Consider the following 14069-nt stretch of genomic DNA (forward strand, 5'->3'; position numbering starts at 1 on the left):
CACATCTGAATCCCAAACAGAATCTCTAGTAAAATACGATCATTTGTGAAACAGGCAAATGACTGTCTCAGGGGCCCATTCCTCATTCTCAAGACACATGTATGCAGTACGTACACCATGCATTGAGCAATAGGGATTAAAGACACCACAGCTAAGGTTAGAAGTCATTCTGACTATATTCTAAAATATTGGACTCATATTCTTATGATGGCAGACATGATGCTGCGTTTAAAACCGGGGTTAATGGACATTATATGACTGTCAATTCTGTTTTGTTTTGGAGACTCTTGGCTGCCTATATGGTACACTGCAGCGTGAAGGAATTATTTTCCAAAACTGTGTCAGCTCAAAAGTTGTAAGAGAACCTCTCCAGCTGCTTTAACTCTCTTCATTTTTGTCATTTAATTGTCTGTCGGCACTATGTGGCAGCGTTGCATGACAACCCCTCTCACCACGGAAAGGAACCTAACAGCTTTGGTAAGAGAGGAGAAAAGGACCTGGCCAGTAAGGGGCACCAACCCGTGACTTTGGCGTTATTAGCACCATGCTCTAACCAACTCAGCTAACCGGCCTCACGACAGTGGTTCTCTCTGTGCTGCAAAAAATCGAACTCAGGGAATTTCTTTTGCCCTCCTTTGAATAGAAAGCCGTGTAATTCAGTGTACGGGCTTTCTCATGCAGTTTCATGGTTCTTGTAACCCAAATCCTACACTGGCCTGAAGTGCCCCCCATTTCACAGAATTTTTCAGCTGATTTAAAATGTACCTAAAGGAGAAGCATTATTGAAGACGATCAATTACCAAGAGCTTTTGTCAAAGGTTTTGGTGGTCATTTTTAATGACCACAGAGCGATGTGACCTCGGTTTTACATCTCATCCAAAAGACAGAGCCCTTTTACAACACAGTGTCTCCGTCACTATGCTGGGGCATTGGGACCCGCACAGACCTCAGGGTGAGCGCCCCACCGCCGGCACCATTAACACCGCTTCCAGCTGGAAGCTTTGTTTTTCCCTGTAGCTCACCCTCATCCGGGTACTGACCTGGCTCACACCTGCTTAGCTTCAGTGGGTTTTCAGTTGCGAGTTGCAAGGGGATGCAAGTGATGGAGCAGCTAGCTGCAAAAGCCACTGCATTGGCGGGGAATCAAAGCCGAGCCTCCCGCGTGGCAGGCGAGAATTCTACCACTGAACCACCAATGCTCAGAACCCGGGCCTTCAAAAAAGACGCTTTTTTGGTGCTCTGTGCAAAAAGCGTCGACATCTGCTTCCAGCTGTAAAATGCCATTCGCGGACGCTGAAGAACTTATTTGCAAGGGAGCGGGTACAAGCAATTTGGCATTTTAAAACCACCAGGAACACCGAACAGGCGCGCTTCTTTGCTTGCGCCGAAACACAACGACAGGAGGTGGACAACGTAGTCTGCAGGATTCGAACCTCTTTCTGTCTATTATATACTAAATGTTCTCTTGTCTGTCTCTTGTTTGTATAGAACTGAATGTCCCTGACAATGTACTGTTAGTTTTAATTGAAGAACGGCATTTGTGTTCAAATATATCAGACAAGTTTACGTAACTGCTCATGCGACACTCAGTTGTAATTAGTCAAGAAATAAAGTCGAACAACAGCTGCGGGTTTGATTCTGAACGTATCAGATTGCAGCACCTTTTACTTCCATTGACAAATGATAGAGATTCGAAGAGAGATCCTTCAGACCAGCAAGCAAACCCACGGCTATTTCGGTTTTCTATCTAGGCAACGTTGGTGTCTGCAATAGCATACATGAAAGCGTGATGCAATTTCTGTGGCTAAATTTGTTGCACGTCATGCACAGTAAGAGTGTTTCTAACACCAAATAAAAAGTCAACAATTAGCGATCACGCCTTCTCCTCAGTTAACCCACTGAAACCCTTGCTGTTAACAGTTCTTTAATGCATGCTTTACGAGCACCTACATATTGTGTCGGTTCTTTCAGTTTTATTCATTAGGTTTTCAAAGGCATAAGTAGAACACCAGAGGTGCGAACGCAAGATGTGTGGTTATCTGAAGAACTCATTTCCATGGCAGCGGGGCCAAGCTATTTAGTGTTTTTATAGTACCAGGGAAGGAGAAGCGGCACTTCACCTTTGCCGCGCAGGCACAAGGAGACGTGCGGCAGACGCCGTAGTCGGCAAGATTTGAACCTGCATGGGGAGTCCCCAACGGATTTCAAGTCCATCGCCTTAACCACTCGGCCACGACTACAGCGAGTTCACCATCGCCGCATTCCTCCTTTAATCTAACACGGAGTGCGACGTGGCTGCGGAAACCTTTTCAAAGTCGCTCTCCGTTAAAAAAAAATAATACCTTTGACAAAATACGTGCCGGCAGACAGACACGCCTCAGAGGGTTTAAGGCTGGCTTCATGTCGGAATGATAAAGTCTCCCCGTCCGGACATGAAAATGCCACTTTGTTACACACAAAAAAAGAATCAACAACAGAGAAATGCCCACAAGCATTTGAAAAGCCGCACCACGTCGCACTTGAAATAGCTCTTACATTAGTGGTAGACGCAGGAATCGCATTTTTATTTACGCTCTTACCAACGCGATGGAAAGCAAAACAAAGCAAAGCAGAGCAAAACAAAACGAACAAACGAAAACCCTGCACATAACGCCGTTACGTGCCCAAGTGGTATTGTACGTCATCCTAGCACTGCACCCCGGGGCGTACGGTACATGGGAACGAGCACACGCCACGAATCGTCTCGAATCACTCCCTACAGCTGTAAGGCGCCTTGAAGCGTGCACCCCCAACATTCTTCTTTGCGCATCTGTGAAAGGTAAACTCTTGAGCAAACTCTGAACCAGCTCTAAGGAAACTAATCCGATTAGACGTAACTTTGACTCATCTTTTTACGCTCAGTGCTGGATTGCTCAAACTCCAGCTAGGGTTAGGGTTAGCATTACCACGCTACTTAGACACTTTGTTTACGCTCAGTGCTGGATTTTGGAAACTTCAGGACGAGTGGGAATTTTCTCCTATCTGTCCATTCTGTTTTGTTTTGGAGACTCTTGGCTGCCTATGTTGTACAGTGCAGCGTGAAGGAAACATTTTCCAAAACTGTGTCAGCTCAAGAGTTGTAAGAAAACCTCTCCAGCTGCTACAACTCTCTTCATTTTTGTCATTTAATGTGACACTCGATGTATAACTGGAGCCTCACATATGCAAATGGTGCGGCTCCAGTTCGACACCCAGTTCGACACCACTTTACAGTATATGACAAAAGCATGGCAAACTGTGCCGGACCAGCAGATAACTTCCGCTTATTTTGACCATATTAAACATTGGAAATCTTCCCACTTGCATTTGTGACACTTGATTTTGGCTCCACCTAAGAAACTCTTAAATCTTCTAACACTTTTCTCTTCTCCCGCAACACACTTGTCTGTCGGCACTATGTGGAAGCGTTGCATGACAACCCATCTCACCACGGAAAGGAACCTAACAGCTTTGGTAAGAGAGTAGAATTACCTGAAGAACTGCTTTCCATGGAAGCAGGACCAAGCGATGTAGCATTTTTATAGTACCAGGAAAGGAGAAGCGGCACTTCGCCTTTGCCACACAGGCACAAGGCGACGTGCAGCAGACGCCGTAGTCAGCAGGATTCGAACCTGAGCGGGGAGTCCCCAATGGATTTCAAATCCATCGCCTTAACTACTCGGCCACGACTACAGCGAGCTCGCCGCCGCCGCATTCCTCCTATAATCTAACACGGAGTGCGAGGTGGCTGCGGAAACCTTTTTAAAGTCGCTCTCCGTTAAAAAAAAAATACCTTTCACAAGATACATGCCGGCAGACAGACACGCCTCAGAGGGTTTAAGGCTGGCTTCACGTTCAAATGATAAAGTCTCACCGTCCGGATGTCAAAATGCAACTTTGGCAGACAGAAAAAAAACATCAACAAACCACAAATGTGGACAAGGATTTTACAAGCTGCACCACACTGCACTTTCAAAAGCATTTACATTCGTGTTAGACGCAGGAATTGTCCTTGTTTTGCGCGCTTACGAACGCCATACAAATAAAACAGGTCTACGGGTCTGAAACCTGCTCCACGGAAAACAGTTCTGTTGCGCTTTTGATCAAAGGGAGATTCTCTGTTCTTACTTTTTCATGACATAACACCCAAAGGGGCTTCTTTGGAGCTGGATTCCAACCAGCATCCTAAAGTTTCTTGGTCGTATCCTTTACAGTCCTCTGTTCGGTCGACATGGAACAGAAGGGGGCAGCTTTCCTCACACATACAGTGCAGTTCTGCATCAGACCTCTAACTCGTTTCCTTAGCTTGGATTTAAGCCACGAAGCAGGCTTCTACTGTATAAACGTCTAGAGGAATCACAAACTATTTGAGAGGCCATCATCCCAGGGGGAACTGACAAAGTCTATCCCTAAACACCTAGCGCAGTCTCTCGAGAGACTGTCAAAAATCGCTTTCTCCGTTTGTGCTGCAAGTAAGTGAAAATGCGGTCTCAACCCAGAGCCACTTGGCAGCAGCGGCACGTAAATACTGTTACTGCCACTGCTCGATACCGACGTTAGCCTACTATACCATGTTCAGCCACCGCTAGAAAATGTACAGCTCTAGTACTGGAGCAAACAGAAGGAGGGCCAACATCTAACAGGCACACGTGTCAGACATAGAGAGCGCCGAGGATGGGATTCGAACCCATGCGTGCAGAGCACAATGGATTAGCAGTCCATCGCCTTAACCACTCGGCCACCTCGTCAACGAAACTGGGCTGTCCAGACACGGGTTGGCACGCTCCAGATGATCTTTTTCTTTTTTTTCCCTCGTACTCGAGGGTCCTTTTCCTGTTCCACATGCGATTTCAACATTTTCCTTGGGAGATGTCAAGCCAGCAAGCCACTGCTGTGGTTCAGTGGCCAGTGTGGAGTTCAGTGGCCCTGTTGTACACAGAAAGCACATTGAGCTCCTTGGACATGAAAAGTTCCAGATAAAAGCCATTTGTCATCCTTTCTCTTGGTGTCGATGTTGCTATTGTATGTAAAGGTGGCAACTTGCTCAGCGAGCAGGTGGAGCACACACCGAATGCAGATGTGTCTGAGTGGTGTGTCCAAGTGGCTGCAAAAAAACAGTACTCCCGGGGCGCCGTGGCTTAGTTGGTTAAAGCGCCTGTCTAGTAAACAAGAAATCCTGGGTCCGAATCCCAGCGGTGCCTTTTTTTGTGCTGTGTTCTCGAACAGAACTGGTCATTATGGACAACCGCATATGCCTAGACTTAATTAAATGCAAGTATTCATTTCCTGTCTTGAACGACTTGTTTTTCTTAAAATGGATGCAACTTGCAAAACATGAAATACAAACCTCGCTAATCAGCGCTCGCGGCTGGCAAAAAAAAAAGAAGTCAGCAATGTTATTTTTCTTTAACCTTAACCCTGCTAATGGAGAAGAGTTAAACGACCGAGTCTATGCAGCTTAAACGGTGCTCACGTCGGGTTCTTAGCTGAAAGGGTGATAAATCCCGCTCACCCCAGTCCTTAATCTTTTAAAAGGATACAAAATTGAACCTAGTCGCCACATCACATACATCCTGTTCAACGATAAAAAGGTGACATCTATCCTCGATCCAGAGTAAATCCCACGTTGAGGGCATATTTTTTTCCACTTTACCATGAGTCGGGCTCGGCTGCACAGAGGCGAGAGCAGAGCAATGAGGTCACGGGGACAGGAGAGCCACACGCTGGCGGTTTAAACACGTGGAAGAAAACTGAAGGATCCACAGTATGTGGACCCTCCGTGCGCCATCAGTCCGCACTCCGGACTCTGAATCCTGCCATCCGAGTTAAGATCTCGGCGGAACCTGAGGCGCAGTTCTTTCTTAAAACGTAATCTGGTGAGCATTTCTAGAATCGTACTTGTATAGATGCAGCCTTGAATGTGTTGCTAGGTTAAAATTGATGACTTCTTGAACTTCAGTAGGCAACTGCCCTCTTGATTTTGGATTTAATTTCTTTATTACAGGGGCGCTTTTATGAAGACCGAGTCATGTTCAGGTACTTTGCTTGATGGAGGAAGCATATTTCGGACTCTGTGATCTGCTCACCTGGAAAGGTCTGCTGTACTACTACAAGAGAGAAGTAGAGTCTGGAAGAATGGACAATTTTATGATGCTTTGGAAGATAATGTTTTTTTTTTCTTTGAAATTGAAATGAATCAGAATATCAGTGCAAAAGACAAACTCTTGGTTTGGTTTAAAGAGATATGGTTTTAAAACAGACAAAATGTAGAAAACAGGTGTTTCTCACTTTTGGAAGAGAATGGACCGGGGGTAATATTTTACAAGTTATATAATAGTAAAATATTATATAATAGGGGTAATAGTCGCGAGGGGCTTCAGCTTTTTCGTGCTTAATATGGTGCGCTGTGGCCACGGCAGATATGGGATCTATAAAAGCCGAAAATTCTCCGATCATTGCCTGACACAGCTCCTCAAAGCTATTACAGACCTCAGGTCCTTGTCTAGACATCCACTCGTGGACCGCTCGGCTGGTAGTTTTCCTTACTAACATAGCCTTTTCCTGTTCGGACGCTTCGGGCATAAACTGCAAAGTATATCTCAGCTCATCAATGTAGGTCTCCACATTATTCCCTGACACTGTCGGGTCAAACCTTTCTACATCTTTGGCTAACTGCCTCAGGGAGTGGAGGTTAATTTTTACAGTTTCTCCGTGGGCAGGGAGACGGCCGTGATCAGGAGCAGGGGGTCTATGCCTGAATTGAATCGCCCTTGCGTCTCGCGCAGGACTCGGCGATCTCCCCCATGCCGATCCGACCACAGACCCTGGCCGGGAGAAACCTCCTGGGTGAGTGCTCCGGGCTGCTAGGTGGGCTGGCATGTAAGTGGGATCTAGCCTGTTTTGCTTCCAGTACAGCAGCATCTAACTCCTTTTGCCTTTCCTGGCTGAGCTCATTTAAACTCTCAATTTCTTTTTCTTTTTCTTTCAAGCTCGCTTCTAGGTCTCTCCTAGCTACCTCAGCCGCAGTTTCTCTAGCAGACAGGTCATCTAATTTACCTAAAACTTCCCTGAGTCTGTCTTCACTTTCCTCACTTTTCACTCTCTTTTCTCTGATTATATCCAACAACTCAACTCGCTCCGCCTTATATCTTTCTAGCTTTCCCTGAAGCGTTTGAAACTTTGTCAGCTCGGACAAAGACAGTTCCAGCTGTTTAGCTAGATTTAAGGCGAAACTAGATAGGACCTGAACTGCGTTCACAGACCCTCCTGTGTTAAGCTGGTTCGCTACCTTAGCTACTAAATCTACTTGCAGCTTCTCAATATCATCAAAGTTCAACTTTTCGATACCGCTCCAGTAACCAGGATTGTCGTCGCTAGAAATAGTACTTATAAGCGACTCCACTTCAGACATTTTAGCAGCCATTGTCATTACGTCAGAGAAACTTTAAGAGTATTACTTTTTTTCCTTTTACCAAAATACAGTATGGAATCTAAACACCCGAGCAGATGGATTTCCAATCAGCACACGTTACACTAAACGCTAGAAAACAGGGGGATTTCTTTACGCAGTTATCAGCACACCCGGTATTCGCGTATAAAAGCCACGGTGCTGTGCTGAACTTGAACTCACAGCAACATCAGTTATTCTGTGCGATTGAGTCTCATTTCATTCTAAACTCGCCCACCCAGGGACGCCATTAAATGTAGTGGTTTGATGGATTTACTGAGACACTTATTAATTGTAGCAGTAATCACGAGGTTGTTCGTTGGGGCTTTTAGAAAATCAATCGCCAGAACAACTAACAACGCACACACACGGGTTCAATACACGAGATACATTTATTAATATAAATTGTGCACCAAACATATACTAGTCTGCCTGGATACGAGCGGCAGACCTTACTGTGAGGGTTATCAATATACAAGATATATAATCTCGAAGAGATGCAAACACAAAGAGATACACAACAGAGAATATATGTCAATATATATCGTTCGGTTACCAAATCGCTAATCAGTGTTATTACCCATTGTTACTCTAAACTCGGAAGTAAATACATTACTCATGAATTAAATTGATAACAACTTGTGTTGAGGTACAATTGAATTCTCGAGACGCAATGTAGAACATGGGGTTAACTTATCCACTGTGTATGGATTTGGAATTTCCCGGCACGAACACCAAACCAGCTGACAAGCTCTGTTGCAGCCTCTGTTCCAGCGGTTGTCCAATGGGCGTTGTGTCGGCGTCCTCTGGCTACCAGCCAACCAGTCAAGGTGCAGCTCGGAGTAGGACGGGCGGAGGAATCTGACTGCGGCGCGCAGGGCAGTCGTTGCTCCGAGGGGATCTACCAGCAGTCCGGCTGGCTAGTAGAAAGTCTCTATGCACAGAGTGTGACCGCGAGTCCTCACAAGTCACTCTTTTGCCTGGGAAGAAACTGGTTCGTTCCCGGTCCAGCGCTGCTTCTGAATAAGCTATTCAGGTTGTCGACGAGGGTCCAACTGTAGGCTGCCGTTGATCAAACGGAGCATTCACGTTAGTAGAATTCTGAGTACGTACGGGATGCTTGGCCTCGCGCTTAGAACAAAGTCCAAGTCCCTATGCAGACAACAGCAGTTGTCACGTGATTGTCTCTGAGGATGCGCGAAAATGGCCAAGGAGAGCCCCGATCTGAGCTTGCGCTCCCTTTTTGACCAAGACACAGATGTGTGCTGATTGGTTGAGAGTTTGGCGGGCATTGGAGACCCACGTGGTATTACCACGCCCTGCCAGTCCCTGATTGGTTGGTCAAGGTGAGATATAAGTCACTTACTCTTGACACTTAAGAATGCAGTCCAGATGTCCATTCAGCACTCCCTAGACAGATAGGCGCCAATGGATGACCATTGATCATGATAGCCAGGCTTAGCTAAGTGCATCCCTGTCTGGGAGCTGTTCCCTATCAAAAGAAAACAACTTAAATCAGTCTGCATGAATACTTTCTCTGTGGCTGCACCGGTGAGATGGGGCTTCATTTAGGACAGCATACCAACGCTTAATTCTGTCTTATTAACAAGCATTGCCGCTACACTTGTATCCCAACTTTTGCAACTCGCAACTGAAAACCCACTGAAGCTAAGCAGGTGTGAGCCAGGTCAGTACCAGGATGAGGGTGAGCTACAGGGAAAAACAAAGCTTCCAGCTGGAAGTGGTGTTAATGGGCGCTCACTCTGAGGTCTGTACGGGTCCCAATGTCCCAATATAGTGACGGAGAAGCTGTGTTGGAAAAAGGGCGCTGTCTTTTGGATGAGATGTAAAACCGAGGTCATAGTGCTCTGTGGTCATTAAAAATGACCACCAAAACCTTTGACAAAAGCTCTTGGTAATTGATGGTCTTCAATAATGCTTCTCCTTTAGGTACATTTTAAATCAGCTGAAAAATGCTGTGAAATGGGGGGGCACTTCAGGCCAGTGTAGGATTTGGGTTACAAGAACTATGAAACTGCACGAGAAAGCCCGTACACTGAATTACACGGCTTTCTATTCAAAGGACAAAAGAAATTCCCTGAGCTTGATTTTTTGCAGCACAGAGAGGACCACTGTTGTGAGGTCGGTTAGCTCAGTTGGTTAGATGGTGGTGCTAGTAACGCCAAGGTTGCGGGTTTGAGCCGCGTACGGGCCAGGTCCTTTTCTCCTCTCTTACCAAAGCTGTTAGGTTCCTTTCCGTGGTGAGATGGGTTGTCATGCAACGCTGCCACATAGCGCCGACAGACAAGAGTGTTGCGGGAGAAGAGAAATGTGTTTGAAGATTTAAGAGTGTCTTAGGTGCAGCCAAAATCAAGTGTCACAAATGCAAGTGGTTGGATTTCCATTGTTTAATGTGGTAAAAATAAGCGGAAGTAATCTGCCGGTCCGGCACAGTCTGCCATGCTTTTGTCATTTACTGTAAAGTGGTATTGAACTGGGTGTCGAACTGGAGCCTCACCATTTGCATATGTGAGGCTCCAGTTATACATCGAGTGTCACATTAAATGACAAAAATGAAGAGAGTTAAAGCAGCTGGAGAGGTTTTCTTACAACTTTTGAGCTGACAGTTTTGGAAAATGTTTCCTTCACGCTGCACTGTACAACATAGGCAGCCAAGAGTCTCCAAAACAAAACAGAATTGACAGATAGGAGAAAATTCCCACTCATCCTGAAGTTCCGAAAATCAAGCACTGAGCGTAAACAAAGTGTCTAAGTAGTGTGGGAATGCTAACCCTAACCCTAGCGTAAAAAGATGAGTCAAAGTAACGTCTAATCGGATTAGTTTCCTTAGAGCTGGTTCAGAGTTTGCTGAAGAGTTTACCCAGTGGGCACTGATTCGTCGAATATACGTATATTCACGGCGAAAATACGGCTATACGTATATATACGTCGCCTCGACGTATAATCAAAGTCGAATTGCAACCGTAAAATCGACGACATTAATAAACGCATATATAACGTCGAAAACACATCTAACACAGTGCCTGAGGCTTTTTACTGTATGTATCGTGTGTGCCGCAACTAGGAGTATACGGCACTCTGCACAGTGTACGAAGTAAATTATTTTCGCAGTAATTAATTTACACGTGTATAATAAATATAGTAAATATAATAAATTAATTACTGCGAAAATTACTTCGTACACTGTGCAGAGTGCCGTATACTCCTAGGTAAGTTAGGTACATCTTTTTGCCCAAAACTGAAGGGGCGACATTCCTCCCTCCCCCCGTGATGCCAGGCCTGTCCCCATCCTATTCCATAATGTCATTATACTGTATATAATACCATACAACAGTGACCGATCCTTACTAACTGCATGCGTTAAAATTGCACATCAGCTCATAGCAGGGGGCACATAGCCGCGATGTATTATCAATGTTAAATTTCAACCATAATATCGACAACATTAATAAACGCATACGTTGAGAAAATATCGAACCCAGCATATTTTCCGGTTATATACCACAATGCATTGCTAGTATTCGTTGGTCACCATTTTGGACACGTTTTTCAAACGTAGAAGTATATCCGCAAATATCTCAGCAATCCTCTTTTGACGAGTAAGTATGAACAATAATAATACTATCTGAATACATACAGATCTTTCTTAATATTATTTTGATTAAAATAGTAAGTGAATAAGCAAAAAATGGCACATAAAAATAGTGGAGCTTTTTAAACGTCTGTACTTACTGCGCCCCATAAGAAATCGTTTGTCCCCGTTCAAAAGAGGTTGTGCGATGTCCTGCAGCGTTCGCAAAGCAAACCTTTGACAGTTTGAAAAGAGGAATTTATTCTGCTTCCTGTGCGTGCAGTAGTTACAAAGTTGAACGTCTTTACACGATCTGCTGCAGTTTTCAGTGGGCGGGCGTTGTCAAATGGCTTGGAAAAACGCACTGTGTTTCGGCTCGGCAAACATCGTGAGCAGTGTCCTGCATGTTTTCTGTGTATAGCTGTCTTTTAACGCATACAGAATTCATTCGAAATGGGGAATGGTGTGAATGGGGAAGATGACACTAAATCGTTTTGCCGTTTCTCTATTCTTATTCTATGTTGTACTTTCAAACTTTGGGTACTCTTTAATTAGGACAGACTTTATTGCTCAACTTCTATGATGCAAGCCAAATTTTATACATTTATTTCAGCTTTGAGCTTAGTAAACCGTTCATTTTTTAGATTATACTAAAGAAGATATTAATCATCATTAATTTGGGAAGTAATATTATATAATTTTCTCCTAGCTGCGGTGCTGAAGTCCCGCCCTAAATCAGCAGAAAAAGAAATAAAGGAGCACGCAATGTGTTACTTGAAGAATGCATATGCAAGGCAGGGGGCCAGGAGATCTGGACACTGAAAATACTAGGTTTTTGGTTCTAACTGTTAGGACAATTACACAGGGTTTGCAAATAGTGGACAAAAATCGTCTTAACTTCCATTGTAATATTTTTTTTCTTGGAAATATAGAAGTTGTACATTTTAAAATGTATATTTGAATCAAAATGTGGTTTTGAGTTAGTGTGTTAATGTAATTAGTTTGTGTTTGCCGTTACTATACTGTATATTGCCATATTACCAGAATTTGTAGCTGAAGTTTAAGACTAGTTGTGTTTTTTATGATTATTGCCCATATGTTGATTGTTGATTGATTGTATACAATGTATAATTTGAAATACATATTTTTCAGGTGTGAATGTGTATTTTCAGAATAAATTTCTAAACCAAATCATTGGGTTGATTTACTAGTTTCTACACCTGTAAAACCTAACTTTGATGTATAATAGACCTCTACCCATATACGTATAATAGACCTCTAAAGTTATCCGTATAATAGACCTCTAACCATATACATATAATAGACCTCTAAAGTTATCCGTATAATAGACCTCTACCCATATACGTATAATAGACCTCTAAAGTTATCCGTATAATAGACCTCCAACCATATACGTAGAATAGTCCTCTAAAGTTATCCGGAACTCCTACCATATATGTATAATAGTCCTCTAAATTTATCCGTATAATAGAACTCCAACCATTTACGTATAATGAACATCTAATCATAGACGTATAATTGACGTATAACAATAGACGTATATTAGAATTTCATTCTAGACGAATTGCAGACCACATTTAGACGTCTAAGGTATGCGTTTAATAGACGTATATTATACGTCTTTTGCCCACTGGGTTACGTCTCAACAGAAACGCTCTTTAGCTCTTTCAGTGTTATGCAGAGAACAGCGTCTGTCGAGATCACTTTTGAGTCAGCGCGAAACGCCGTGTGCTGTCAGTTTGATTTCATATTGCTCGTAGCGGCGCCCGGCTTTTGTCTGTCAAACGTTAGGTTGCGCTTCTTCATGCTGCATCGTCGGCATGAGTGGAGCTTTTTAAACGTCTGTACTTACTGCGCCCCATAAGAAATCGTTTGTCCCCGTTCAAAAGAGATTTTGCGATGTCCTGCAGCGTTCGCAAAGCAAACCTTTGACAGTTTGAAAAGAGGAATTTATTCTGCTTCCTGTGCGTGCAGTAGTTACAAAGTTGAACGTCTTTACACGATCTGCTGCAGTTTTCAGTGGGCGGGCTTTGTCAGATGGCTTGGAAAAACGCACTGTGTTTCGGCTCGGGAAACATCATGAGCAGTGTCCTGCATGTTTTCTGTGTATAGCTGTCTTTTGACGCATACAGAATTCATTCGAAATCATTGATTTCTCCAATTATCAAGGGTCCCTTAAAGGATGAGTCAAAGTAACGTCTAATCGGATTAGTTTCCTTAGAGCTGGTTCAGAGTTTGCTCAAGAGTTTACCTTTCACAGATGTGCAAAGAAGAATGTTGGGGGTGCACGCTTCAAGGTGCCTTACAGTGCGTTGTTTCCGACACAGTGTGGCCGGGTGTTTTCCGAGTTATCGCACGGATTGGGCACGCCCACAAGCCGAGAGCCGCAGGCGATGAGCCCGGGGCTGAACGGGCCCCACTGGCTAGTTTGTAAGGCCAGGTGCATTGCCAACCACGACCGGCAGCGCAGAGGCTTTGAAGGCGGTCTGGGCTCCTGCAGCTGTGCAGCCACGCACTCTGGTTTCTCTTCATCTCGTACAAATCTTTCGCCTTTTATTAAAGATTTCCGTGGAGAGGAGCATGAATAAGTTCCATGCAATTTTTGTGCTTCCCTGCCTTCGGGTGGGGCGCAGCCTGGCTGGTCAAAGAGAGAAAACAAAAACGTTCGCAATCACTCTTGTTATGGCAATTGTGGCCGTCTGCTCCGCGAGTCCTCGGTCTCCGGCTGTCTGATTGGCGCTCTTTTCTTTGGGGGGCGGGAAGTGTCCGGCCGCAGGGGATCTTGGGACCTCGCTTTGCATAGCGGCTTCCCAGAGTGCGTCGTTTCCGGCACAGTGTGGCTGGGTGTTTTCCGACTTATCGCACGGATTGGGCACGGCCGCAAGCTGAGAGCCGCAGGCGATGAGCCCGGAGCTGAACGGGCCCCACTGGCTCGTTTGTAAGGCCAGGTGTATTGCCAACCATGACCGGCAGCGCAGAGGCTTTGAAGGC

At 44.7% G+C, this 14069-nt stretch overlaps 3 non-coding genes across 3 annotated transcripts; 1 reads left to right on the forward strand and 2 right to left on the reverse strand.

The window, feature by feature from the left end:
* Positions 1 to 2158: 2158 nt before the first annotated feature.
* trnas-uga (transfer RNA serine (anticodon UGA)) lies at positions 2159 to 2240 on the reverse strand. The gene has a single exon. It is a non-coding gene; the product is annotated as a tRNA-Ser (tRNA).
* Positions 2241 to 4684: 2444 nt separating this feature from the next.
* Positions 4685 to 4766, reverse strand: trnas-gcu (transfer RNA serine (anticodon GCU)). Its single transcript has one exon. It is a non-coding gene; the product is annotated as a tRNA-Ser (tRNA).
* An 8824-nt stretch (positions 4767 to 13590) lies between these two features.
* LOC138229580 (U5 spliceosomal RNA) lies at positions 13591 to 13707 on the forward strand. Its single transcript, XR_011185990.1, has one exon. It is a non-coding gene; the product is annotated as a U5 spliceosomal RNA (small nuclear RNA).
* Positions 13708 to 14069: the final 362 nt, after the last annotated feature.

Source organism: Lepisosteus oculatus, unplaced genomic scaffold (genome assembly GCF_040954835.1).
Source record: "Lepisosteus oculatus isolate fLepOcu1 unplaced genomic scaffold, fLepOcu1.hap2 HAP2_SCAFFOLD_45, whole genome shotgun sequence".
NCBI lineage: Eukaryota > Metazoa > Chordata > Actinopteri > Semionotiformes > Lepisosteidae > Lepisosteus > Lepisosteus oculatus.